Consider the following 25,039-nt stretch of genomic DNA (forward strand, 5'->3'; position numbering starts at 1 on the left):
CAACACATGTACTGTAACATTAATTTATCCACCCATTTTTCGACACCCACATACACGCACACACACACGCACACACAGCCTTATAAACAGAGATCTGCATCTACATCGCTTTGTAGCGAGAGATGTGGTCTTGTAAGCTGTCCCTTGAAAAACCGTGCGCCTTAAGGTAAAGGAACCAGGAAGAAGATGAGCCTTATATTATGCCAAGGCTTTTCAGTTTTTTAAACGAAAATTCCTCTAATTCCGATTTAATTTAGTTCTATTTGTGGGCCGTAGGATGCTGTGAAAGTTGAAGTAATTTTATCTGGTCGACTTACAGGTTGTGTTCCGAAAGTAATGCAATTATTTTTTAAAAGTGATTTATTGAACATATTTCCACAAACACTTAAAATTCTTCAAAGTACTGTCGTTGCTCCTCTACACATTTTTTCCAGCAAATCTGTCGTGAACGGTACGCGCCCTGGAAGGCGTCTTCGGGGACCTGTCGCAAGGCCTTCGTCACGGCTGACTGGATCTCTTATATGGGCGAAAAACGGGCTCCTTTGAGGGCGGCCTCTATCCGAGGGAATCAAAGGAAATCTGCTGGGCTGACGTCAGGACTAAAAGGGGGGAGCAGCTTGGCGTTTGGAGAGGAATTTGTGGACTCATAGAGCGTTGTCGTGATGGACTTGCCAGGTAGTGGCGATGTCTTTTCTCGTCCTGATGACCCTTTTTTGGAGCCTTTCCAGCACATACACGCTGTAGATATCGACAATTGTATGTCTTTGAGGGACCAACTCCTGATGGACCACTCCTTCACTGTCGAGAAAGACAATGAGCATTGTTTTCACTTTTGATTTGCTCATTCTTGCCTTTTTTGGGCTTGTTACTCGTTCCGGTCCTCCTTAAAGGCCTTTAACCATTTGAAACTTGTAAGTAGGAGAGAGCGGAGTCCCCGTATGCTTCACGAATCATTTTGTTAGTCTCCTCAAGAGATTTTTCCAGCTTAGTACAGCATTTAGTAATTGCGTAACGATGCTAGATGGTCGATCGGACGATCGCGCACAGAGGTTTACAATAACTGACGTCCTACCGCTGCCACAGCTTGGGGAACACTGAGACTACAGTTTCGTGGCAAAGCTTAGCGTCCCCTACTACTTCGATCCCACTCCGACCAATCGGAACTGCGCGGGAAATTCAACTGCCTTACTTTCGGGACGCACCCAGAATGTAATCGCAATGCTTTGGCACATTGGTTGCCGGAATGGGAGGGTTAAATGAAGGCATTCCCTTGGAAAACAATAGATAGATGTAAGTCAATAGAATGGCTCTGAAATGTTTTATTGAGGAAGAAATCTTTCCTTCTGAAAACCTTTTGCTGTTTTCGTTGAAGGGTGGAGAATTTTGAGGAGGCGAAGGTTCTAGGGGTTGGAATTTTGGGAACACAACATCGGAGGGGAAAGTGGTTCGGAAGGGTTTAAAAGTGTTCAGGGATGATGATATGGCACCATTTTAGGACGTGCAATATTTTTAGCATATTTCGACATGTGCTCGTGGATATGGCTGGGGAAATTCAACGTGCAAAAGGTCGATGACCTGAGTTAAAAGAAATATTTTGAAATCAAGCTAGCTATAAGAGACTGTTTTAGCCGTTACTCTGTGGAATTTTTCCATCGTATAGAAAGAAAGAAAACACAGCAATTCCACATTTACACTTGATTCAGACGACCATGGTTTCACCACTGCGTGGTACCTGAAGATGCCACGCAGTGGTGAAACCATGGTCGTCTGAATAGAGTGTAAATGTGGAATTGCTGTGTTTTCTTTCTTTCTATACGATCAAGCTAGCTGTTAGTGACGAGGTTAGTAGCGAGATTCTCTGTTCCCGGCTGTTAATTAAGAAACTTTGATTTTAATTGAACGTTCGGGCATTTTAAAAGTTTACCGCGCTAACCGTACAAAGAAATGTTAATCGAAGGAAAAGTGATCGACCGGATCAGGATATTGCTCTTATTTGATAAACTGTAGATTTGTCTTTAAGATCTATTTTTTCCTTTTTAATTTGGTTGTAATTTCTTGCATTTTTATTTCGGTTAGTTTGGTGTTTGGATTAACACTTTTTGTCCTATTAGTCCAGCTGACTTTCAAAAATGCTCGAACTTACAATTTACACCAAAATTTCTTCATCAACAACCGGGAACTGAGAATTGCGCCACTAAGCTGGACCAAAGCTAGCTTGATTTGTGATACCTTGCCACGGTACTGCTATGATAAGTTAATATATTAAGCCGGAGAGAGTTTTTTTACCAATTTCTTTAATTTTTTATTTAGGTAAAATTATTTATTATGCCTACAATAACTAATGGTATAAAATACAGTACAAAGTAATAAAATGTATCCTTTATCTTGTGCTTTCAAATCACACGCTTCTTATAAGCTTATTAGTTATTTATACATTTGTTATTTCGTCTGAAATTAATATTATGATTGGGTTAATAATGTAAAAGGTAAAGTATAAAAATAGTTGCAATATTTCCGGGAAAAATATATGGATCTTCTACTGGCCGAGCTCCAAACCTTGTCAGCGATCTCACCATTGCTACTATTCTTCAAAATAGAACTTGATCAATGGCGTGAAATTGTAACCCACGGTAATTTATTTTGTATAAAGGTATAATAAATGAGATTTCAATAGATATTACATGGGCATTTACTCCTCCCCCAATTTATTAGAGAATTAGCGTGATATTGCATATGCAAACAAAAAGTTCCATTCTGGTGTCTCTGGCTTTTTGTCGACGTAATAGTTGCTGCCTCTTCGTGCTCATGGCACGTAAGTTTTTCTGCGGACTCGTCATTTACAGATGTTATTCAATTGGCGTATTCATTTTCATGTTGAGTAAACGATTAGTGAAATAATATAAGATTGAAAAATAATTTTTTTCTCAATTTACCAAAGTTAAATTTTTTAGTAATAATGTTGGGAAAGCAATGCAGAATTAGTCTTCCGCAGAAAATATGATTTATTGGTCAAATAGTTTCACTAAACCTTGGTGTCTTCTTGTCTTTTGGTGCATGGCAAAGATGCACACATATTCCACCCAGAGGTGATGGCTGGGAGGCGGGGGGAAGAATAAGGGGTAGGCAGGTGGATGAGAGGAATATGGGTTGTGGTCTCTCGTCACAGGGTGCATCAGGCGCCATTTTTTATGTTATTCATGTTTATTCTATTTTAAATGACGTAAATAATTGAATTTTCTTCAATAATCCGCTGAAAAATAATTCATAATGCGATTAGATTAGATTTTAAAGCTGCCGGCGTTTTTTATAGCTCTAAAACATTGAACTCAACTGAGTGTAATTTTATGGCAACTATGGTAGTAAATGCCGAGTCCCGTGCCTGTGTTCTTCCTTCATTTGGGAAAAACTACAGATTTGAAAACCCTATCAAACACCATCTGAATATATCAGAATACAATTAAATTTTTAATAAGTGCAATTTTCGCGTTCATTCCTTCATAATTTTCCCACTGATTAAAGTGTGTTCAATGGTATATTTTATGAACAATGCTAATGCCTTAAGAAGACAAGTTGCAGAAAATATGAAGAAATATCGCAGTTTAAAAAAATGAAGATAACTGATTATAATAATACGTTCACCTTTTCGTAATAAACATATAGGCATATCGATGTTACGTTGCTGTTTATGTATAAATGTTTAAAATTCCAGAATGTTAGACCATTTCGTCGTAAGAGGAAAAGCGACAGATTGACTAAAATATATGTTAGTTGTGTATTTGTTTCTCAGTTTTAAGTTAAAGCGATCTGCTCCGATTATTATCATTTGCCTATATAAAACCATTGTGTTATTTTTGGATAGATGAGACAAAACTTGCGCTTTCAAGGTATATATTTTGAGAGATAAAATATCGTATAAATACCATACAATTTTAGCAGTAATGAATTTTGCTATCTTCTTAAGCTAAAGAAAGCACCTTAGCAAGATTGCATCAGTTCCACACGCATTTGGTTCGTTTTTTATAATTACGTACTATGAATTCAGGTTATGTCGGTAATCAGAAATCTTATAAACATGGTAGTTTAACTTTAATTTAACTTTTAGGATACAAAGACAGTATGCGGTAGTATTTTTCCCCAATCGCCTCAGGCATTCGAACGCGAGTCTCCTAAATATAGTGATTACATGAAAGGCTCGCATTAGGCTCATCTTCTTGCTGCTGATAAGTGCTTGAGGATGAATGGCAGTCGCAAATCTAAGAGCTATCGTGGATCTTTCCTCAGTTAATGGAGACGCAGCGCATATTATCTCGCGTCATTTGCTGGAGAGAGAAATCCTTTTTCTTAAAACGCTAACCCCTCCTTTACTACGACGTGTATCGCAACCGTATTGTCAGAACAACTTAGTCTCCCTTCGATCTCCCTTGAGCCCACGGCCCTCAGTGAGCGAGCGGATCGTCGAACGTGTGCGCTCGCAAATGCACATGCGAGTGGCGCGGGAAAACGGAACCTCTGGTGCAGCGAGCGTGTAATTTTGAAACTTCAAGGCGCACTCCAAGGCGCCATACCGTCGCATGGCGTCGCCTTGTCTACGATGCGAAGATACAAAGCGGTCCGAGCATACGGGGAGGTAAGGTGGCGGCAGCTGTCCAACCCTATTGGGTAGGCATGCGATCCCGTGCAGTCAAAGTTGCTTGCTTTCGGAAGTCGTACTTGCCATCCGTGAGTAGACACACAGCCTAGTCACCATTATTGTGCATTCTAAATGCCGGATTTTATCCTGAATAACTAGCGAGCGTCAACATTTGCGGAAATAAAATGGCGATTGCCTTATTTCCGTTTCAAAAATATTTACGACAGTGATAAATAAGACATATATTTTAAATTCGGATCATGTTTTCATGCCAAGTATTTTAAAGTCAAAATATTAAATGATGTTAAATGGTCCAGTTGACGCGATTTTTCTAGATTTTAAGAAAGCTTTCGACAAATTACCTCATAGTAAACCACTTGCTATGCTAGAGGCATATGTCATGGATAAAAATATCCGGGGTTGAATTAAAGACTTTTTGAATGGGCGGGTTCAAAGAGTAGTCATAGGTGGAGTTTTCCCTAATGCAGCAGAGGTTACTTCCGATGTTCCCAAGGGAAGTGTTATGAGACCTCTTTTATTCCTTTTTTACATAAACGACTCCATAGTCACTAGTAAGATACGTTTATTTGCCCGACGATGTCGTGATTTACAGTGATTCCGTGATCATGAGGACAGAGCAGCTTTGTCGGATGACGTTAATACTGTACAACGCTGGTGCGACACTTGGCAATTAGAATTAAATTTTAAAAAGTCCGTAGTCATAAATTTTAGGAAAAAGAGGAATTCCCACCGGAACGTCTATGGCATTGGAAACATCGAAATGGAATGTGCAGACTCAATTAAATATCTAGGCGTTGCCCTCACTCACAATCCCTCCTGGGTGAAACACATAAGGGGAATATGTGGACAAGCTAACAAAAAGTTAGGATTTATTTGAAGAGTACGGGGTATATGTGATGGAATATGCAAGAGAAATGTTATCTGTCGTTGGTTAGGCCTCATTTTAAAAATTCTGCGAGTATATGGGCTTCTCATGAAGTTAGATTAGTTTCCGCATTGGATCGCGTGCAGGTTAGAGGAACTAGATAGTTAAAACGTTGTTATGATAAACTTAGTAGCGTATCCAAAATATTAGAGCTGCTAGGATGGGAATCACTCACGCTAAATTACAGATTGAAGCTCTTGCATAAATTGGAAGGTCTCTTTAGCAGCGATGTCGGAAACGTATTATTACCCCCATCGTTCTACATTAGGAGAGATCATGCCAAAAAATTATAGAGATTAAGTATAGAACAGATATATTTAAAATACTATATCATTTTTCCCACGAACGATAGGGAATCATGATAACATTGTCTGACCGCGGTTGAGGTTCGAAATATTCGGTTCAAAATTAGTCTGGAGTGTATTCACCTCCTGCCACACACCCTAGCGGTGGCTTGTAGGGTATATATAAATTAAAATTGCATTAATGTCGGTAGAGTAGATAAGTCATTTTTTCTTTATTTTTTACATTCTTTTTAAGTTATACTCCGAAACAGAGTCCACCAAACCAAAATATTTCTTACCTCCGTCTCACGAACCGAAGAATAAATGGCTTCCTCTTTCTGAGCAAGACCCATATAAATTAAACCTTTCTCAAGATGTGATCTTTTACATCTACCAATATACAAATAAAATAAAAGCTAATGTGAGATCATTCTTAACACAACACTGACTTGAGTTTAAAGGTGAATTTTTATGCACCTCCGTTACAGTTACATTATTTTTTTGCAATTTATAATTTATTTAACTGGATTTTATGTATCAATGCATGAATTTCAACTTTTTTCTCGCGGGGTTCATTCGATGCATTTTTTCTTACTTAAATGCAGGCTCTGGATATTCTCTGAACGACTATTTGCTTCTATTTTTCGTGGTGGAAACAATATAAATGTTTTACGACTGAAAATTGTTACTTTTAGAAACGTATCCGAGGGAAAACTGCCATTTTTAATGGGTCTTCCATTTTTGCCAAGCTTTGAGTACGTCTGGCAATTTGATTTCCATGGGTGTTTATTTCTTTTCAATTTGAACATGTGAAAATCAACTTTATTATTGACGATTGAAACAAGAAAAGATTACTAAAACGCCGGAATATTCCTATTTTCTGAAAACTACAATTCAGGAATTTCATAAGTTTTCAATTAGTGGGAGCTAATCATCTGTATTGTCTGTTTCTCATTGTCTTAAACTTGCTCCCGTTACGATGTTTCATTCTGACCACTGCTTCATTCCTTCTTGCTATTTTTTTTGTCAAATTTCACTCACGTGCAATCGTTTTGTATATTTTGTGGAAAACATGAAGAAAATAAATGTACCGCACGTGTACACCCAGATTCACATTTACTTTTTGGTCTGTTTGAAAATGGAAACCAAATGAAGACATTCTTGGAATGCTGGGGGAATAAAGACGGCAGTTGGGATAAATGCCTATGAAGAAGGCAAGATAAACGGATACCGGAGATTCTGTGAGGCGTATTCTGGGACGTTGAAGGCGATGATAAAGGGCACAATGGTGGGGAAGGGTGAGGTGGATGGAGGAATAATGAATCGGCGTTTTGAATGGAATTGAGGGAGGTCAAAGGTATGCAGAGCTAGATGAGTTACTGTATCATGATCTAAGAGGTTTAAGAATATTTTATGCCACATTAGTTGTAACTTAGAAGTGCAGTATTTTAGAAGCCGGTAGCCTATGTTTTGGTTTGATAACTAATAACACTTGGTTTGATAAACACAGTTGCTTTAAAGATGCTGATAGGAAGAAGAATCGTGAAATTTAGTTGAAGGGAGGTTAAAAGTATTGCTAAGTTTTGAACTTTAATGGGAGAAGAAAGGAAGTTACGCATGAAATGAAAAAATGGCAGAAAGAGCGGATTAAGAGAATGAATAAACATAGGTCATCCGAGGGAATGTCGACGTGGAAAGTCGGAGAAATAGTTGTTAGAGATATCGGAAAAGAAAATACTTTCTTCTTCCACGCATATTTTATTGCTCACGACGCAGGTTTCTGCTGACTAAGTCATCATCAGATCGATTTGTAAGTCAAAATCTTAGCCGTGAATAATACATGTGGAATAACTAGGTATTTCTTTTCCAATATTACAATCGCGACCTCAAGGTGACGCCTCAAACTATTCTATTCAGTTACTAGAGGCCTTAAATAAACTATTTTTGACACTTATAGAATCTTTTTCAATTTAATAGAGCCTGTTTTTAAATTTTTATTGCATTTAACGACATCACCGGAATCGCTTTTTCTTTAATTGCTATTTTTTTAACACTTTATAGACTTTTCTTGAATCCAAAGAGCAGTCCTCTTACTCATTCTTCATCTTCTAGTCCTTCTTATTTTCATTGCATCTCGTGTATCAGAGTTCCAGTGTTTAAGCGGCCAACATCGTTTTTTGTCCACCAATAGCGTCCACTCATAAACTCTTTGGCGAATCTGTCATCCTCTATTCTTCTCACCCGTCTATACGATAAATCTGTTCATTCTCAATTCCATCCATCGTAAATGTCCTACTGTGTTTTCATTTTTTCTTCCAACTAATCGTTTCTTACGTGATCTAGCCTAGATATCTTATAGCTTCGTTTTAAATGATCAAGCTCTACCGCTCGTCCTGTCTTTCTGCTTTTATTTGTGAGTCACCATCTATCCGCACTCATTGTCGATATCTATTAGTGATTTATGAGCATAACTTCATTTTTGTTGCATTGTAACAAAGGAAACGCATAGATGAATGTTTTCGTAGCTTTATTGCCATTTTTATTCCCAAGAAGTTGCGAAGGATCTTAGCGAGAGATATTGGTGATGAGTGAAGAGGCTTCTTGACTGATAAAAGAAGAATTGTAAACGTATGGATGTGCCGCTTATGCTCGGGAAATGAAACGAGCAATGTTCACGCAACAAACCAGGATTTTAATAAAAGAATATATCGGTGTGCACGGTATTTGACAATCCGGACGACCAGCGCCAAAGAGCCCGAGCCCCAGCTTCTCCTCTTGTCTCCGCTTGTTTTGTCCCCTCAGTCCTCTTAACCTCTCTCCTGCCCCCTTACAAGATGACCCTTCGTGGACGGTGACCTCCTTTTCGCCGTCACCGGTTCACTCGCCGCAGAGACGGACCATCGCCCCTCCAAACTCACTGCCAGCGGTCTAACCAATCGATGTGTTCGCTCATTTTCACCATCCGTATCACTTACTGAAACAACAAATCCGCCGGCAAGGATGACATCTCCATTTACCTGCAAGAGTACTCCTCATTTCTCTCTCACGACATCCCTTCATCCTCATACTGCCAGATATCTGAATTTTTCAATGTATTTAATGACTGGAGGAGACCGGTGAGATTGTTGAATTACTGACCGGAGGACAAAGAGTTCTATTTCGGGTGATGCCTCCATTCACCCTAAGCTTCACCCAAATTGTTTGATATTTTGGGTTTTAGATCTTCCTAGTGTACGACAGGTGGTGTAGAGAAATAATTTGATCCCCCGTATTACCCTGATGTGTGTTTCACATGCTGTTGGCCTTAGCACTAAGTCAGCTCTACCATCACCCATCAAACCAACCTTTTGGTTGATAATTTTGGTTGTTGAATGAGATTCGGGGCTGTGTTAAAATTATCCTAGTCTGCTGACAAAATATTTTTCTGGCAAAATTTGTCAAAGGAAATACAATTGTATCGTCTGGAGGTAATATTTCAGTGCCTTCAGTCCCTCACTCTCCGGCCATCGCTGCTTTTCCGGGAAAATGAGGGTTGTCCGGGGAGATCGAATTTTCCTTCCCCTTGAAAGACAGCGAAAGTTATCCTCCTCCCGAAACCAGGGAAAGACGCAACCATCCCGAGAAATAGTCGTCCGATTACTCTTCTTTCAAACGTCTCGAAAATTTTCGAGCTGGTCTTTCTGGTCCTCCTAGAAACCCACGTCCGAAATCGCGGTATTCTCCGTCCCGAGCAGCTTGGCTTTCGTTCGCGTGTGTCCGCGTGTCATCAGATCCTTCGCCTCAGTGAACGTATTTCGCGCGGCTTCAATCTTCGCCGTACGACGGAAGCCGTCTTTCTGGACGCCGCCCGTTGACCGCGTTTGGTACAAGAGCCTCATTTACAAAATGCATATCCTCGACTTTCCCCCTCCCCTTCTCCTCTTCGTCCGAGATTACCTCTCCGATCGTACGTTCCGCGTGTCGTTGGTGATTCCCTATCTTCTGTAAAGAGAGCCGAGGCGGGCATGCCGCAGGGCTCTCTTATCAGTCCTCTGTTGTTCAACTTGTGCGTCAACGATCTGCAATCTACCCCTCACACTTCCCTTTACATGTACGCCGATGACACTTCCATCGCCGCCACATCTCGAACACGCTCCGCGAACATCAGACGACTTACAGCCCACCTTGAAAAACTGCACCAGTGGACACGGACCTGGAAAATACGAATCAATCCTGACAAAAGCACACATATTCACTTTTCCCGCAGACAAAAACGCACACCCCACATTCCTCTTTTCTTCCACCAACACATTATACCAAGGGCTTCTTCGCACCGATTTCTTGGTGTAATTCTAGGCAACCAGCTCACTTTTCAGCCGCACCTCGACTTTTGCCGTCAGAAGGCATTGTTCGCAAGGAGCGGTCTCGGCTGCCTTTCCTCCGTGATTTCTCCTCTGGGTCACGCCGACAGGATGCCACTTTACAGGTCGATCATTTGCCCGCAGTTTCTGTACGCTTGCCCCGTATTTGCCGTCCGAAAAACGCTCTGGCGTCACCTTGAAACCATCCAAAACAAGGCTGTTCGGCCGTTACTCCAAGTGAGTCGTTTCATTAGGATGGCCGACGTGCGAGCGGCGCATAAACTCCCGTCCGTCGCGGAGTTTATTCGCTCGCAAGTCGCGTCCTTCAAATCCCGCCTCGCACCGTCTGGAAATCCACTGCTACAAACCATCTGGGACTATGATCCCGGAGAGAAACACACTTGTACACTGCCTAAAGATATTACTCGCCTATGAGTCTTTTCTATGTCTTTTAATTTTTAATTTTCTTCATAGTAATAAGCCGCTTCACGGCCAGACGGATCTCTTCCTCCGTCCTCTTAAGTTATTTTGGTATCATTTTATCCGATTCACGGTCTTGCTGTCACCCGCTTCCTCTTGCCCAAGTGTAATTTCCCGCTGTGGGAAATGGGCGACCCTCGCCTCCGCTTCCTCTTTGTACCGCTCTATGCTCAGAGTGTGCCGGTGGGCAGTTAGTGCTGTTACTGACGTTCTTTTTTTGTAAAAAGCCGTTCCCTGTCGGCTTTCCTTTCTTGTCAGGTTAAAAATTGATATTTTATTCCCAGTTTTAAGTTTATTCTTCTCGCAAACCGCACTTCCACCGCAGCCATGTTTCTCTCTTCAATGCCATGCGTTTCTTATGTACAATGACCGGTTAAGGTGGGACTTCACTCACCGGGACGGTTTATACTTGCCCGCTTGGGCAGTCAACATTTGGAAGTGCATGGTCCTTGCGTCGCCTCACCCGCCTTTGCTCCGCCCACCCCCGAGGAGTTCTAAGACTGCCGTTCAACTACATCGCATCTTTCACCCACCGATCGCAAAACAGCTGTTTATATCTTTATGGTACATCGAAAACTATCGCGAGCCCTTGTGGTAATTATTCAGCATCAACATTAATATGTTCCATAACGTTAATTACCAAAGGAAATGTTCATCAATTTCAAGGGAATAAATAATGTTTGCGTCAGCTTACATACAGTGCGCAGCGTAAGTTACGAATATTTCTCCAAGTATGCGATTTCAACTGCCAGTAGGGAGACAAATTAAGAAAATATAAAATGGTGAGAACGCAATAGGATACTTAGTGTATTAAAATCCTTTCTTTTGTGCCCTCGTTGAAGGTTATTCTCCTCACCAATCGTTCTCGAGAAAGTTGTCATCCAAAACATTTTGTGTCCAGAGCTTTTCTGCCGAATCTGATTTTCATGATCTCTTTTCCCGCCGTACGATGTTACTGGTAATACATTTCTAACATACTCGTTTAGGAGGTCCGTATCCAATTTACGTAAGGGACTCAATTTATAATTTAACTTCTGGTTCTGCGAATGATTCTCATTCTAATCTTCAACCGACGAAAATGAAGCCTCGTGGTGATTGGTTCTTCTTATAGGATATTAATAGTTTCCTAGTCTTACACTCCTTTCGTTTCCTACTATTACTATCCAACCCGAAATAGGTTCATTTTTGTAGATTTGAAGTACACGTCACGCACATGGGCGTGTGTACTTTAAACTCACATATGAAATTATGACTTGCACGAGTAATTATATTGAACTAGCATGAGGTAAATCTCATCGAAGAAACTTTTAGAGAAAAAGTGTAGGAAACTCTAATTAAGTATGCGTCTTAGTTTACTTGTTGAGTTCCTACTAACTCGATCACACTCGCCCATAATACCAACCCTCGGATTGGTCATTTCAAATTAAGCAGATTCTTATTAGGTTTATAATCATTACAGTGTAATATAATTTAACTTGTTTAGGGCATTCCAAAACGCAAGCTAACCCATTATTTTATTTTTCTATGGTTTACTCTCCTTTTTAAGTCATGGCTTTCGCTGAGAATAACCAAAGTTCGTTGTTTGAATTTGAAATAGCTATCCACTGAAATTTGTTGTTTTGCAAAATATACGCGTTATCTGTGTCTTTTGTTGCCAAAAAAACGTGACATTCGACCCTTTTTTATCTTTTCATCGTAAAAACGTTTGAAATTTGCAGCTATAATATGTAGTCATTTACTATTTTTTAAAACTTGCACGTAGCCTTTTACTCCTTGCGTTTTCCACCATTAATATCCAAGCCGAAATAGCCTGTTTTTAGTAGCCTTTAAACATACGTCACGCACATGGGTGATGTTTGCCTACCTAGTGGGTAATTCCGGGTTCGGTTCCAGGTGGCGTCTCGGAGAACCCTAAGCTTTACCCAAACTGTGTCATTTTTCGTGGTCGACGAACGAGTTGAGTGCTGTAGTTTCGACGATTTTATTATTATATGTGTATGCAGCGATCATATATGCATAGAGCATTCTAAATGCCACAAGGGTTGTATTAAAAGAATCGGTAACAGTTTTTTCCTGACGTGTGCATGAAGGGCTGAATTCAGACCGCCGGTCAAGTGTGTGTGCATGGTCGCAGATCGTATATTGATATGATGACAGTGCATTGATATGATGACAGTGCACGCACCATTATAGTTGGAAATTGGCCGAGGCGGGAGATATGCGCTTAACTCATCCTCCGAAGGTCGTAATGGACGACCAAGAGAAAAGTCGAGGGACTGCTTGCGAAGAACTTCTGCAACGGCATCGCGACGATTCCCCAACCCCCATACAGTCCCAACTTAGCGCCAGCAGACTATTTTCTAATCCCGAAAGTGAAATCCTCCCTCAAAGGACGCCACCATGGGACCCTAAATGGCATCAAAGGAGGTTGTACGCGTATGCTTGAGGGCTTTCCGGAATCCTCCTGCTAGGGAGCCTCCGAGTCGTGGAAAAGCCGCCGGCAAAAGTGTACTGAGGCTCAAAGGACGTACTTTGACGAATTTTGAGGCATTGTATTAATATCTGCTATAAATGTATTGTCCCAGTATCTTTTATGCAAACCATCTTTATGTGGTAACGTTTGTTGAAAAAAGAAGGTTGAAATGATGATCCTGAGGTTAACAGCTACGTGTTTATGTAACCGGTGACAGAGCGTGAGCTTACACTATTTACAGCAACCACGCCCTCCTTTTTGCACCGCGGTGCCGATTATGTAGTGTATGAAGATGGCTTGGTCCTTTCTCTAGTTTCAAAGGCCTTCGATGATTTTTGTGTGAGTCCCCTTCCTCCCTGACCACTCTTTTCTACTCTTTACCATTCCCCTCATGCCCTGCCTCCGAGGTCGATGGGGATGGATTGAGTTGAGCGGGGCGGAAGGGGGAGGATGTTTGTCAGCCGCGTCTTTCCCGAAGGAGAAGAGGCGACTGGTGCGATTAGACGGTGAACGAGAACGCGGACGGATGGACTGACAGCCATCGCCCCCGTTTCTTTCTTTGCAACCCCACAACATGCCTCTCGCCCTCTCCACGGAAAAAACCTATCGAACCGGAGCCAAAATGTGTTCGCGTTATAATGAGATATAAATGACTTGTTTGGGCGACGTGTTAGTATTTATTCCCAAGTAAAACGATCTAAGTATTCGAAAAGCATTTTTCCTGAGCAATAATTTTTCATGCATAACTTATTCGGCTGAGCCTGTTTCGTTTTCCGCTTCATGAAAATGATTTGGTTATCAAAATGTGATTGTTTCCACAACAAATCAGCAGTTTCAGGCGTTTCCATTGGTTAGTGGGCCATCCTTTCTCTCCCCCGTCCCTCCTTTCCTTCCACCTCCACCCCTTTCCCGGGATGCAAAAATGTATGTAAGACGACACTTGAATTCATTTTGTCACCTGCAGATGATGCAATACATCGAAACCCGGTCGATCTTTAAAACTTATCCGGTGGAAATTTGTGACAATCTCTTTTTATAATTGTTTCCATAACGTTGTAGTAGACGTAGCTTTGAATGGCGTACTAATATTTTCCCTTAAGAAAACAAAAAAAGGTCACTTTACTTTTTCTTTCAGTGACAAACGCCTGAGATATACAGGCGAAAGCACATTTACACGCTCTGACCAACGATATGTATCCGCGTGCAAGCGTGTCTTTTGATGAACTGATAAATTGACATTGTTTCCATAAATATGAGGTGTCATAGCTTGTTTTGCTAAGCTTGTTAGAACCAAAACATTAGCACATAGCGACTCTAACAAGTCATGTTTACAACGCTGTAATAGGAAAAGCGCTTTGTGGCTCTGCATTGATAAGCTTAATTATCCGCAGCTCGTTGCACTTGAACATCATCAGGTGATTGTAACCCAACCTGTTCGGGGAAAGATTGGTAGGCTCATTTCACTTGACCGAAAAAAAGCAACACTCACCTGATGACGTTGCAAAATATAGGTCGTCCAATTACTGTACATGAATGACTACACTCCTTCCGTGTCGTTTTTATTTTCGGGGGAGACGCAGAGTGGAGAGACCCTTCTTTTATCTCGGGAAGTATATTCTCTCACACTCATATCTTCTGGAATGGCGTAACCTTCCTGTCTTCTTTCGACAATCTGATTCATTACTGGTTCATCCAAATTCTTCTATATTTCAGACTTGGAAGTCTACGGGTTCCCATTTCAAACCAATCGCATCTACTCTAACACAACCACTCAAGTAGAACACATATGCATATAAATACATGTGAAAGGCAACGGGAAACCACCTCAATTATCATTCCCAAGGTTTTTGAGTCCCGGCACTAAGGTGCTCGGCCAAATCGGCCGTGTGTCGTGCCCGGCAGCGGGGGATGCAAGGATTCCGCGCTCGTCATCCCACGAAACCCTTGCGAGGGAATCAAGTGGCAGCAGGACAGAAGACACAGAAGAAGAAGACCACATTAGCCAGAATAGGAACGTGGAATGTTAGGAATATGATGAGGACAGGGAATTTGGAGAATGTTAAGCGAGAGATGTAAAGGGGAAAACTAGATAATTTAGGTCTATGCGAGGTGAGATGGAAGCATAGCGGGGATTACTGGAGTGATAATTATAGAATAATATACAGCGGCGGGGATGAGAGCCAATGAGGGGTTGCAATAGTATTAAATGAAGAGGTAGGGGGAAGCGTAGTCAACATAGAGCAGTTAACGGATAGAATATTACCAGTAGAGATGAAAGCAGAACCGACGAACTTGGTTATTATACAATTATGCATTCCAACAAATAATCATGCGGAGGAAGAGGTCTAGAGGATATACGATCAGTTAGAGGATATAATCGCGTGTATTCCTGAGGGGAAACATTTGATAGTGATGGGGGATTGGAATGCGACGGTAGGCAAAGGAAGAGATGGTGATGAGGTGGGGGACTACGGTTTAGGCACGAGGAATGACCGCGGGGAGAAAGCAGTTGAGTTCTGCAGAAACAGGGGCTAGTCATCACCAACACTTGATTTAGACACCACAAAAGACAAAGGTATACATGGAAAATGCCAGGTGACTCAGAAAGGTATCAGCTAGATTATATCCTGGTTAGACACAGGTTTAGGAACAGTGTGATAAATTCGCACAGCTTCCCGGGAGCGGATGCGGACTCTGACCACAATTTAGTTGTTATGAAATGTAGGCTCCGTTTCAAAGTGGTAAGGCAGGGGCGGCGGGTTAGAAAATGTAATGTAGAAGCATTACATGGTTTGAAAAGGAAGGAGTACCAACAGGTGGTAGAGGAAATCATGGAGGATTGTAAAGAGCTAAGTACTGTCGAAGAAAAATGGGAAAGTTTCAAGAAAGGGTTGTCGAAAGCCGCAAAAGCTCTATTCACACCATTAACGCACAAAGGACTAGGAAACCATTGATCACGGATGAGATTATTACAAAGATGGATGAGAGGAGAAAAAGGAAGAATATAAATACAGAGTTAGGCAAAATGAAGTATAACGAATTAAACAATAAATTGAGGCGGGCAACAAATAAAGCAAAAGAAGCATGGTGGAAGACACAATGTGAGGGTATGGAAAGATTGCAGAGGTGCGCTGTACAGCAAGATTAAATCATTATCGGGAAGTAAGAAGATAAAATCTATGCTAAGAGTAAAAGATAAGTCGGGTAAGGTGATAATTGACACAGGGAAGATCCAATAGAGATGGGAGAAATACATAGAAGATCTGTGGACTAAAGAACTTAGACCAGCAAAGTTAGACATAGACAAGGAACATGACGCAGAGTAAGATAGCTTAGGTCCAGGCATTCTCACCGATGAGATGGAAAGGTCATTAACGGAGATGAAATGAAATAAGGCTGTGGGGGTGGATAACATTCCTGCAGAACTACTGAAATGTTTAGGAAAATATAGGAGGAAGCGGCTACATGAACTCATTTGTAGTATCCATGAGATAGGAATCCGGCCGGAAGCCTTTGTGAGATCAGTTTTAGTTCCTATTCCGAAAAAGGTAAATGCTAAATCATGTGAGGGCTAGAGAATTATCAGTTTGATATCCCACGCAGCTGAAGCTATTCTTAGGATCATCAATAAAAGGATGAAGAGCAAGGCAAATCATTTCTCAATAAGTTGTACTCAGTAGTACTCAAAGGGAGTACCATTTTTCTTCTGAGAAAGACGGAGCTCAATTCCGTCGAAATTAATAAGAAATGAATTGTGAGTGTTCTTTTGATGTGTTCTTATATTGTTTGTTGCTGTCCAATTTTTAAATCAATACTTCTAACCGTGTTACTTCAATGAAATCACCCATAGATTATTATTATTATCAGGTAATCTACCGGTTAAGGTAGGTTTTTGGATGGACACAACTAACAAACAATTATTTTATTACTCCTAACGAAACACAAAATCCATCATCCTACTCTATATCAGGTCCCTCTTCAGCTCTGAGTACTTTCTTCCTCCCTTCATCCGGTCCAACATCCGTATCGTGTTCCTTCCCTTTCCTCGTTTTCCTAACATTCTACCCTCTATTACAGTCTTCAACATCCCACTGCCGGTCAATACCCTCTTCATCCACTTTTCCTGCCTCCATAGGATTTCTCCCAACAAACCCCTCTCTTCGCCCACCATACCAAGTACTTCCTCATTTGTTTTCTTCTCTGTCCATTTCCCCTTCTCCATTCTTCTCCGCACCCATATTTCAAAAGCCTCCAGTCTACGCCAATGCTCCTGCTTCATCGACCATGTTTCCGCACCGTACGCTCCATATCAAAGTTTTTACGAGTCTTTTCTTAATATTCTTACTCAACGTCCCTGTCATCAACTCCCTCCTCCATGTGAGAGCCTCTTTGCCCAGCGCTATTCTTCTCATGTTAGCACAATTGTGCCATCATGAAGGTTCTAATAATTCAAAATTGAAAATAATTCTTTCTGCTCCTCCATAAAAATCCAGTTATTTCACCGGTAGGATTTTGGTGGTTCAACTAATCAATTAGCAAATATGGTCGTGAAATGAATTTTTGTGGAGGGGGCATAGGGGTATATACATATATATATATATATATATATATATATATATATATATATATATATATATATATATATATATATATATATATATATATATAATGTATAACACTTAGTGAATAATAATGTATTATAGACACAAACACAGAAACACACAAAAAAGAGACTCACTATTTTTCGAAATTTCGGTGGTCGTGACCACCTTTATCACGGAAGAGAGGGACAGAACCTTTTGTTTTGGTTTTGTCCCTCTCCTCCGTGATAAAGGTGGCCACGACCACCGAAAATCGAAAAATAGTGAGTCTCTTTTTTGTGTTTTTTTGTGTTTTTGTCTGTGTCCACTAGTGCTAAGTTTTATACATTATTATTCACGTCCGTGAGACTTTCAAAAAGTGTTATATACATAAGTATATATATATATATATATATATATATATATATATATATATTCACATGGAAATAGATATAAGGGAAAGGGATAGGAACATTTATGAAAGACGGACACAGGAAAGGTAGGGAAGGAGGAATCGAGCAGATCACAAGCTCAAAAAAATTTCTTGACTGGGACTTGAACACTAGAACCTTCGACCTGGGGGCCAATGCTCTGGCCATTTCAGCTAACCAAGTGTCCTGATTCTCATACCCCTCAGGTATAAATCGTTTAACATTCAGCTCATCCTTAGCGATCGAAAATAACTATTCGTTTGCGATCTGTGCCGAATCAGTTATCGAAATTTAGAATGCATCTTAATTGACGTGTGGACAGAGATATGTCTTCCTGGTTTCACGTGAACTTCAAATTGCTGACCTTTATACAAGCTTTGCTATGCTGTCTATACCAATTTGCTTTCAATCATAAGAAGGATGAAAAGATTAAAAGATAACTCCATGTACCTCTTTTCCAAATGTTTGCCGGTGTACATGGGGGTCCAAGAATGGCTATAGACCTAGTCCCCAGGCCACTTGAATGGTTTATATACAATTTGCATCAGCAATTGTATGACAAGTTTTATTTTTTTAAAAGGTAAGATCTTGTTTTCATTTTAACTATCCCATGCAAATGGTTAGTAGCAGCTGAGATATACCACTTTAGGATAGAATATATTCTAATTCACTTCGAGTAGAGATGAATTCTGTCTAACCCTTTCCCATTCGATAGCTCCCATATCCGTCGATGTCTTCGTGAAATAATTTTAGTTCCCTAAGAATGATTGAAACGTAAATAAATTGAAATATCAGCTATGTAGTTTTTCTGAGGACCATTTCAATGTTGGATAAAATGTCGCTTTGTAATTTTATACGCATGCTATTTATAATATCTTCCTAAATGTAAGCCAACAGTGCTTGGTGGCTAATATACTATTTTCCAACCCCGAAAGATCATGTTCGAATCCCTTAGGTGCCAGGATTTTCCACTGGTATCCCGATCCATTGGTGTGGCGGGTGTCATGTGGAGTGTACCACTTTGAGTGGACCTCCCCCTTGAACTGTGGACCCCTAAGCGCCCAACGTTAAGAGTAGGCTAATGCTGACGCCAGGCTCCCCTTCACCTTGCCTCCATTCCCTGTACATCCTGTCTGTATCCCTTATCGCGCCAATGACCCTGGATATCGATCCCCTCCTGCAATACCCAGATGGCTTAACAGCTTTTTTCCGCGGTTAACCACTACTGTTCGTGCGTCCAAAAGAATCGATCATTGAGGAGTGTCCCGGTTGGAAGGGGGAAAACAGACGAATAGCCTCTACACCCCCTCTTAACCCCAACCTCCATTCCACGCTCACCCTTACTGGTCCCTCCCTCCCTCTTTTTCATCCCCTCCCACACCACTCACCAAACTCCGTCATTACACCTGCCTTTCAAAGTCCATTGCCATTTATACGACTCGAAGCTAAAAAAATCATCTCTATCTGAAGTTCAACAGAGTAACAAACAACTAAAGAGCTTCGAAACTTTAATATTATAAATAATTTCATGATTAAAGATTTTTAGGGTGTGTTGATAATATATAAAAATATTAACAAATTAAAAATACTTCCGTAATTTCTTCCACTTTAATTTTAATGCACATGCATACTTCAAATGGTTTCGACAACCCTGCGTCATTACCAGGAGTCCACAAACGTACAGGAGTGGCGAATGCCGTATTTATGGATTGAAATGAGCAGAAGGATTGGTTTGGGTTTCGTTTGCTGAATAAGAAACGAGGGGGAAGAGGGGAGGGAACGATTGCGCAATTTAGGAAGGGCAGAGGAGCATTCTCATACATAATACCAATTTCAGGTGGAACCAAGGCGATGGTTTAGGAAAAGTGGTTGGATACTGGGGCTGTGGCCACAGGTACCGATGAAAGAGGTGACTGAATCAGTGGTACAGCCTCATACAACAATTTTGAACCAAATAACTTGGAGAAGGATGACATTACAAAATTCTGTATAAAATCCACTGTAGCACCTTTGTCACAAGTGTGCAATACCGTAGCATTAAAATCATATGAATCCTCGTCGTGAAGCAAATGTTGGCCAACACTGAATTGCTCTTCAGATTGCTCCAAGATTTTTTATGCTCCGTAATTTTTATAATTCCCCTCTCGTACTTTTCATGCAAAAATGCACGCATGCAAAGCGTCTCTTGATCTTTAAAAGTCCATCATTGTACGTAGAACTCAGCTTATTGTGTCCAAAACCATCGTTCCACCCCTTTTATGACGTCATTTATGTTATTAAATATCCCACCTTGCCTATCTCAATAGTTTCAGCCTCAGCTTTGTGGAAGTTAATTTTAATAAATGAAAAAGAAACACTTTGTTCCAATCCACCACTTTATTTCAGGTACGACTAGTTTCTACGAAGTGTTTCTTTTTCATTTATCCCACCTGGCAATGGTTTTTTAAGTTCTGGGGTAAAAAAATTGCTAGAAGCAAGATCGGTAGACAATGGCGCATGTGGAAAACATTTCAAAGGCCATCGTTTTGATTGCAGGTCGCGCCGTAGTCGCGATTGCAGGTCGCACCGTGTTTTCTTCTGAGAAAGATTCAGCAGTTGTGGAAGCCAGCGTGCTGACACCTTGGACAAGTGCAGTTCATCGTGAATAATTTTTCACACACTTCGTAACTAAGATCTACCTTATTTATAGTCATTTTTGGATGGTGGCTCTTCACTCCTTTAGGATAAAGTCCTCTCTTTCTAAATGACACAGTTTCAGTCGTAACAGGTGTAAATCCTTCATTGAAAGATACTTTACTTTTCCACATAGATTTAATTTTATTACCACCTAGTTTCGTTTCAGCGTAACATCTTCAGGTCTTGTTTAAGAGCATGTCTCAAATCTGAAGGTCTTACGCTGTAAAGAAACCGAGGTCGTAATAAAAGCATTCTAGGTGGAAAAGCGAAGTGTCTTCTTTCATCATCATCCGCCTTCTTCACTGAGGCTAGCACATCGCCCGTAATTCCTGGTCTTCCTTTTCTTGGATCGTGTACATGGTGCGTTCTTAAGGTAATGCATTTATTTTTTTTAAGTAGTTTATTGAGCATATTTCCGCAAACACTTAAAATACTTCAAAGTACTGTCCCTGTGTCTCTACACATTTCTTCCAGCGACTCTGCCGTGAACGGTACGCGCCCTGGAAGTCACCTTCGGGGACCTATCGCAAGGCCTTCGTCATGGCTGAGTGGATCTCTTATGTAGACGAAAAACGGGTTCCTTTCAGGGCTACCTTAATCCGAGCGAACAAAAAGAAGTCTGCTGTGCTGACGTCAGGACTAAAAGGGGGGAGCAGCGTGGCCACCTGGCGTTTGGCGGGGAACTCGCGGACTCATAGCGCGTTGTAGTGATGGCGTTACCGGGTAGTGGCGATGTCTTTTCTCATCCTGATGCCCCTTTTTTGGAGTCTTTCCAGCACATACACACTGTAGATATCGTTAATTGTCTGTCTTTGAGGGACGAACTCCAGATGGATCACTCCTTTACTGTCGACAAAGACAATGAGCATTGTTTTCACTTTTTATTTGCTCATTGTTGCCTTTTTGGGCTTTGGGGACTGATCGGTGTGCCACTCAGAGTTGTGGCGTTTTGTTTCTGGGTCGTATACCCAGGTTTCATCACCAGTGATGACGATGTCCAAATAATCAGGTTCAATTTCATTACTTTCGAAACCTACCCTTTACGAGGAAAATATGGCCAGTTTGAAAATTTCGTTTCCATCTCACAACTGTATAATATGACGGGCTATCATTTTCATAAACAATAATCATTTCACTGTGGATTTTTCGGGCAATGTAACGTTTCTAATCGCGCTTTCTCACGATCCTACCGTAATAATCACGCTGCGATTCATTGCTCCAGATTGATATTTAAAATGTAATTGTATCAACCCCAATCGTAGTATCTTACGTAATAATTCGAGATTGTAGTGAAAATAGTCACCATAAGGGGGTGGAGCATTGGACTGTTGACCGAAAGGCCAGGGTTCGATTCTGGGGACGCCTCTTTGCACCCTCAGCTCCACTCAAACTCTATTATTTTTCGGGTGTACGACATCTATTGTGAAACCACAGATAGCGCAAGTATTAAGGAACTGGCCCCCTTTATTGTCCTGATGTGCAAATTTCACACGACGTTGAGGGGTTAGTACCGGGTGGGCTCTATCTGCACCTATCGTACTTTTGGATTGATTGCTTTAGTTTTTATTTATTTCCATTGCAAGAGATTTCCATAAAATTTCGGCATCAGCAGTTTAACCGGATAAAGTCTATTAAAAGGGTTCTTCGCGTGATATCAGTACCAAGTATGGAGCAATATTTCCTTCCTGGAGCACTGAGAGCGCGTAAATCACGAAAACGACTCGAGGCAGGACGATCGCGGAGTAGGTTATAATTGCCTACTCTTCGTGAGTGCGTGGCGTTTCGTGACCAACATATTACTATCTATATTTTTTTCTCACGAAAATTCGTGACTTCCATGGCAATTCATCAAAGGGAAACATTCGGAAGGAATATTTTCGTTGGCATAAATAGATTGGACTTTTGATCTCTCCTAATAAGCATTTGTGGTTACAATAGCTGAAAAGAAATATTTAATAGATAGATTGATAGATAGATAGTCGGTTTATTTCGGGGCGTGAATGAGACTATGGAGTTTCTCCTACCAACTAAGCTCTCGTTACTCATTTGCGATATTAAACTTACTCATAAATTAAACAAATTGTGCCTAAATAGATATAAAATTAACGCGAACAATATCTTAGGACTAACATTCTGCATCACAGGACAATAGTTGCCTACTTAATTAAATACTATAACACAATGTGCTATACAACATGCGCACATACAATACATGCAAATACTATGCATACACATATTGATATCTATACATTTCAATATATCACAGTCACCGTGGTTGTTGCTAGAAAATGCGGAGTTCCTTTGTCATGCAAACTACATCTACATTTTACCCTGCGAACCACCACCAGGGTGTGTGGCATGGGATGATTCCGCACTAAACTTGTTTCATCAAAATTTAGTATTGCTCACATGTTAATTGCCGTTTAATATGAGATATTACTTGATATCGTGAGGGAGCGAAAAGGCGATGGCACAAATGAACGTAGACTCCGGTCTCCCCAAAGGAGCACTCTTATGGTTGATTGAGCTGCGCCGACAACACGGGTCAATATGCACCGCAACATCAGATGATAAAAGACGAAGCATTTGCTCAAGTAAAAGAAACAGGTTCCTTGCATAAAAATATACGTACATAGCATTTTCAAATGCCTTGTTTCTCTAAGAATAAAATAGCACTGCTAAGAACATCCGTGTCGTCTCCCAAGATGGAGAATAGTCCCTCCTGGTGACCGGTCTGAATACTTTTACTCTTGTGAAAGGCTAAATACACCGAGGCACCATGACTCCTTTCAGGCCAGCGGCTCGCACGGCTGCGGTATGTCCCTCTCAAGTCAGTCAGGTAACAGGTCTCCTCCTTCCCGACCTACACTCCCCCTTCTTATCAGCATTGCTTATTGAGGCCGTAATACCTCCGCCGTGACGTGAATTCAAATTTCGCTCCTGACAACATAATTACGTATCAACACGCATTATGATCACGTGAATGGTTTTTCACACCAAGTGAATAATGGTGCCCCAGTTTAAAATACCTCTCTAGGTGTTCCGGACGAGCTTGTAGTGGAACGAAGACTAACAAAATGAGGTTGAGATAAAATAATGACGAGATTATAGACTAATTTAAAACTTTTTCCCATTCTGCGGTCGTTTGCAGTTATTCTGATCCCTTATCTCAGTGGTGGGAAAAATTATATTTAGGAATTCTGTTTTACAGCCGATCTCGACCACAAAGGGGCCAGTGGTGAACAGTAGTCATAATTGCGAAAGATTACAGCTTCTAATTTTCACAAGAGATTCATTCTAGGTATAACCTTTCCTCCGTGGGTGACACTCGACTTAGTTCCTTTAATGTTCTACATGGAGTAAGCTTTGGTGATGACATTTGACTAATTAGGAGGGCAGCCTCCTTGTTCCTTTCCATTTTTGTTCTTATTTAATACTTTCCTTTCAAGTTTTTATTCGAATTATAGTAGAGGAATGTGCGTTTTTTCACTTGGGGTATTCACTTAGTTATTTATTGTTATGGAATATCTTGGAAAATTGTTTGCGCGTTTTTACATTGAATATGTCTTGAGATGTACAACTGTTGCTTCAAACGGGACGGATTTCATTCGATTTTTTATCTTCATTTAAGTAGTTCGGATCGTTCTCTTTCATCTTAATATCCGTTGCCATGAAGGATTTCTCCCAGGTCGATGCTTTACCTTGTGTTCCCTCTGATACTTCCTGAACGGTCGTTTCTACGAGCCACGCATGTTAAGCCTTCCTTTCTGATCGCATTGTCTCGCCTTTTCAGGAACATCAACTGGTCCGAGTCATAGAAAAGAATACCCAACTTGCCTTGAAGAACACGGACCTCGAGAAACAAGTTCAGGAACTTCAAAATGTGAGTAGAAATGGAAAATATTTAATTTAATTCAGAATGTTGACCGATTGTATGGAAAGATTTTATTAGTCTTCGGAATCGATTAAATTTGGTTTTGGAATCGATTACATTTTGAATTGGTACGCATGAATCAGCTGCTTAATCATATCGACGTGCTCCACCTGATGTTTCTCGATTTTACGCTTCAAATTTCAAATATTTATATTTCGCTCAAGAATCTTGCTAATGATCTAGATATTCTATCTAAGGCTTCTGGATTAATTTCCACTGTTTTTATGATTTACAGGGATAAAAATCATATTGACGACTGTTTTAA

The 25,039-nt window shown here is 40.7% G+C and overlaps 1 long non-coding RNA gene across 1 annotated transcript in view; it reads left to right on the top strand.

Moving 5' to 3' along the window:
- LOC139694893 (uncharacterized) overlaps positions 1 to 24,727 on the top strand; it is a 228,236-nt gene extending 203,509 nt beyond the window's left edge. Inside the window, exon 3 of the long non-coding RNA XR_011702240.1 lies at positions 24,634 to 24,727. This is a non-coding gene — a long non-coding RNA (uncharacterized lncRNA). The remainder of the gene's footprint in view (positions 1 to 24,633) is intronic.
- The last annotated feature ends 312 nt before the right edge of the window (positions 24,728 to 25,039 follow it).

Source organism: Hetaerina americana, unplaced genomic scaffold (assembly GCF_022747635.1).
Source record: "Hetaerina americana unplaced genomic scaffold, ioHetAmer1.1.p SCAF_59, whole genome shotgun sequence".
In the NCBI taxonomy this organism is placed as follows: Eukaryota; Metazoa; Arthropoda; class Insecta; order Odonata; family Calopterygidae; genus Hetaerina; species Hetaerina americana.